This window comes from Pinus tabuliformis, chromosome 1_1, assembly GCF_031772625.1.
Source record: "Pinus tabuliformis cultivar Carrire ecotype Pingquan chromosome 1_1, CPIR1, whole genome shotgun sequence".
In the NCBI taxonomy this organism is placed as follows: Eukaryota; Viridiplantae; Streptophyta; class Pinopsida; order Pinales; family Pinaceae; genus Pinus; species Pinus tabuliformis.
Genome location: NC_142297.1, coordinates 820,506,555 through 820,511,876, shown reverse-complemented (window position 1 = coordinate 820,511,876; position 5,322 = coordinate 820,506,555).

Genomic DNA, 5,322 nt, shown 5'->3' with positions numbered 1-5,322 from the left:
ATGGAATCATCAACCTAAAGAAGCCGAAGATGATATTCAAGAAAAAGTTACTACGCGTAGTGGTCCCACTAGATCCAGCCGAAGGAGTGTGCTACATTGAACCAGTGCGTGATGATGGAAGCGATGATGAGTTGGATTGTATTTACCAGATACCTGCACGTGACCAGGATCAAGTGAATCTGACTGTAGATGGGAGAATCTCATGGGAGCGCGACAGCTCCTGTACTTCTGATTCAGACGAAGAAGTAGAACGCTGGCAGAACCGACTGCACGAAGTGATGACACTGAATTGCAACATGATGATCAGATCATTGCGTTACGTGACGACAGAGGCAAGGGAAATACCAACCTATGATGGGGCGATAGCGGTGGATGAATTATTAGATAAATTTGAAAGCGTAGTACTAGAACATCAGCAGTACGGTGCGATGGAATGGGCGCTGCGTGCAACACCCGCACGATGGTGGAGTACACATTAGGAGACCATTGAAAACTAGCGCGAATGTAGAAGGCGGATGCACCTACACTTTGGAAGCCCCCAGTGTCAAACATGAGCTGGGCAGCCAGGGTGAAGCATCTTGTGCAACCACCTATGTCGATGGGTACAGACATGTGCTGTGCAAGCACATCCCAGACTAAGGATCAAAAATCAGAACACGATGCAGCAGCACGAAAAACAACGCGCACCACAAACGTTCCACGTAGAAGCATTCAAGAAGCTATGCAGAATCATGAATGGAGTTCACCAGGCAAGACAAACTGACTGGGACCTGCGTTACCAGCGGTCCGATGGGCCTATAGGGTCATGCACAAGAACTTGAGTGTGGGAATGATTCCGAGGATGACAAGCAGAGTCAAGGCCATAGCTTTGGAAAAGAATCCTCACGCATCAACTCCCATAGTTGGGACAGTACGCGAGGACCCGGGTAAAGGAATTATGCAGTTACAGGAAGCCATTTGGCAAGGGAACGTGAAACTTCACGAACTCGATGAAGATTGGGTATGACTAAGAAAGAAAAGCATGAGATTGGATGAAGAAATCAACAAACTGGAAACCGCAGTCACGCAAGCATGCTGCACCGAGAAACTAAGCACGATGGGGCAAGGTATAGCTAGCCATACTACTGCATTAGAAGAATTTGTGACCCGGCTACCATGGCTGCGACCGCACCTTATCAGATAAAGTAGCCAAGGAAGTGCACCGCACAAGGAAGAACATGACGCACTGGCGGACGCGAGGGGAATTGAGGAATGCCCGCGGATCGGGTTGGAAGGTGACTTGAGGCCTCACACTGGTGGTGCGACCACCTGACTCTCCATAGGAAGCACAGTCTCAATGCTCCAAGCAGTTGAAAGAGAGCATGAGACTATAAAAGAGTCTATATGGGAATTGCGCGACACAGAAGTTGCGTGCAGGGTCAGTATGATGCACGGGTCGCGTTTGCACACAAGGGGTTACGCTGCCGCGCTGGTAGGCTGGAAAGTGACCGTTGGTGTCACTGTTCATGACAAGATGTCCAATTTAAGGCAATGAGGAGTGGACGACGGACAATTGAGACACACAGTGAGAACTAGATTTGGGACTATTTGCTGCCATTCTCGAATTAATGAGCCGAATATTGGGGAGATGGTCGAATTTGAATTCAAAAGGGCCTATAAATCACAGGTGGCTCTCCACCGAACAACCCTTGGCATTTTGAGAAATTAGTTGTTGCGTTATCAATTGGGTATGAATCTGACGAATTTGAAGGCTGTGAGAGCAAGTCCACGATTTGAAGCATTGCCGAAGGAGAAATAAGATTCCTTAGTTAGAATGATGTCAAAAACCAAGGAGGCCACACAGAGCTCTATGATACTGGTATGAGATGCACCGGAAATCCCTAAATTACCCCGGACGCCAAGGCCCAAAAATGATCCATAGGTAGCAAGACCGGTCCGTATGTCTCTGTGAAATCCGCGGTTCGGTAAACTATCTATGGAGGACAAGGGCAAGATGGTTAATATTGAGACAGATGATGAGGAGGAGGATCTTAAAGACTTTGTAGAAGAGATTGAACCAGATGAAGAAGTGGAGGAAGACATTCAGCCAGTGCGCGCGATAGTAAAACTGCCCAAATATGTCCCCCCATGGAAAGGGAAAGCAAAAGTACCCAAGGAAGTGGATACCATTAAGAGCACACTCGAAACCCCACTTCTCCTAGATGGAATTCTATTTGAGGGTTCAATCCTGGGCCGCATGCCCACAATGAAATTTGAAGATTGGGACCTCGCGGATAGCGAGAAGTTCCCACATTTGGAACCTAGCCAACTAATGAAGCAAAGCAAGGAGGGGGCAGTTACAGTGCTGTAGCCATGAAAATGGCTACGCGAGGTGGAGGAACTTGGGCTACTCCACCTACTATGGATTCCACACTTTCACCGGGCACCAATCATGATATTCATCATTAGGCAACTGCTTTTCCTAGTGCATGATGGGTACTTGTGGTTGGAGGTGTCGATTCCCACTATGGCAGAGCTGATTCATAGGATTTCAAACCTTCCCTGTATGCGAAGGGACCTCATGGAAAATAGCTAGCCAAAGCAGAGACTTGGCACTCACAGAAGCCATGAAGAAGAAATACAAGTTAGAGAAGAAGTAGAGGGGCTATGTGATTACTAGCATTCAAGACAAAGGGGTGCATGTGGCCACTCAGCTGCTGACAGGAAAAGTGATGAGAAAATGCCGTAGCAATGAGGTACTAGCAACGGTCATCGCGCTGGCCGAAAAATGTGCCGAGGGGGTACAGTTCAACTGGGCGCAGTTCCTCTGCGAGGAGTTCTTGAAGAACTACAAGGAGGCTCAGGAGCAGGGTATGTTATGAAACCAGCTCACAAAAAGATAGAAAAGATAGATCAATGCCTTATAATTCAGCCTCTTCGATGGGGCAACCTCCTTTACATTGCACAAATGAACAATTCTTGGATGATTCAAATGACAAAACCTCCTTTCTATATATAGGAGTCTAAGGGGTCACAATATAAACAAGCTAACCTAACAATAATAATATAAAGGCACAAAAATAACAATAGAGGGATTCTATGGGGCACAATAATAACAATATGGTGACAATAGGGGCACAACAATATTAATAAGGGATACAACGACAATAATAATGGGGGAATCACTAGTATTATAGGGACCTAACATGCCCCTCTCCTTCAAAAAAGTGTTGTCCTCAACGCTTGAGTAGTTTTGGATGCTTCTGCATAAAATTCTCATCCTCCCATGTGGAATCTTCAGTAGATAAGTTCTTCCACTTGATGAGATACTCTGAAATTGATCGATTTCGTAGCTATCGAGTTCTTGTTTCTGTGACTGCTTCTGGTTCCAATATAATTTTTCCGTCCTCGTCAAGTTTTGGCAATATTGTTTGAACCGGGAGCTTGTCACCTATAACCTTCTTTAAACATGAAACATGGAAAACTGGGTGCACTCAAGAAGCTGCAGGAAGCTCCAATTTGTATGCTATAGTACCAATATTTTGTAACACCTTGTATGGACCATAGTACTTTGGTGATAATTTATTATCCTTCTTAGCTTGCTTGAGGGACATTTGTTTATATGGTTGTAACCGTAGGAATACCCAGTCACCTACATCAAAACTTCTTTCGCTGCAATGTTGATATGCTTGTTGTTTCATTCTATTCTATGCCAACGTGAGGTTATCCTTTAAGAGTTGGAGAACTTGTTGTTGATGCTCGATGTGATGTTCCACTGCTTGAACCTTAGAATTTTCTCTTAAATATGATGTGATGGATGGTGGCTGATATCCATAAAGTTCCATAAATGGGATCATTTTTTCTGTAGTATGGAAGGAAGTGTTATACCACCATTCAACGAGAGGCAACCATTTGACCCATTGTGTTTGTTTATCATATACAAAGCAACGAAGATATACTTCCAAACATTTGTTTACTATCTCAGTTTTCCCATCAGATTGAGGATGATAAGATGAGCTATGAGCTAACTGAGTACCAAGACAAGAAAATAATTCTGTCCAAACATTTCTAGTGAAAATGGGATCTCTGTCACTTACAATAATCTTTGGGTTTCCATCTTGCTTTTGAATTGTTTCCGTAAATGCAGTAGAAACTGTACTGGCTTTAAATGGATGTGATAATGCACAAAAGTGTGCATACTTGGTAAGTCTGTCAACTACCACAATGATGACACTCTTTCCTTCAGACTTGGGTAAACCCGTGATAAAATCCATTGAAACCTCCTTCCCATGTTGGCTTGGAATGGATAGAGGTTGTAATAGACATGGGGTCTTAATTGTTTCAACTTTATTTTATTGGAAAACCAAACATTCTGCCACAAACTTTTGAATATCTAATTTAAGGCCATCCCAAAAAAGTTCCTTCTTAACCCTGTGGTAAGTTTTTAAAAATCTTGAGTGCCCTCCTAAGGGAGAAGTGTGCAATTCCATAAGAATATTTTGTTTGAGTTGGGAATTCTTACAGAGGTATAAGCGATCTTTGTACCATAACGAATCATTTTTCCAGCTAAATGTATCAGATGTACTGGAATCTTGTTGTAACTTTCGAATAAGTGCCCACACTTCTTCGTGATTCTTCCATTCCTCCCTTGCTTCGTTTATCCAATCTAGTTGGATAATAGAAATGGCGCATAATAATGCTTCCACATCCTCATCCTTTCTTGAGAGTGCATCTCCCACAACATTTTGCTTTCCTTTTCTGTAGATGATTTCAAAGTCATAACCCAACATCTTTGTGACCCATTTTTTTTTCTCTTCAGAGGATAATCTTTGTTCTAAAAAGTATTTAAGACTACCATGATCTGTTTTTACCTTGAAGTGTCTTCCCATTAGGTAGGGTCACCATTTATTAAGTGCATGTAGTATTGCCAACATTTCCTTCTCATAAATAGTTTTGTGTAAATACTTTCCCTTGATTGGACTACTTTTGAAAGCAATGGGTCTTTCATCTTGCATTAAAACAACACCAATTCCATTTCCTGAAGCATCACATTCCACAATAAAGGATTTTGTGAAGTCTGGTGTAGCTAAGACCGGTGCTTGGCACATTGCCTCTTTAAGATGTTCAAAGGCCTTTGTTGCTTCTGGAGTCCATGAAAATGCATCTTTCTTCAATAATGTTGTTAGAGGTGCTGTTATTCTCCCATAATTCTTAACAAAATTGCAATAATACCCAGTCAACCCGAGAAATCCTCGCAGATTTTTATGGATGTGGAGATTTTCCATTCCTTAATGGCTTTAATTTTGCTAGAATCTACCTTAACACCTTCATGAGATACAATAT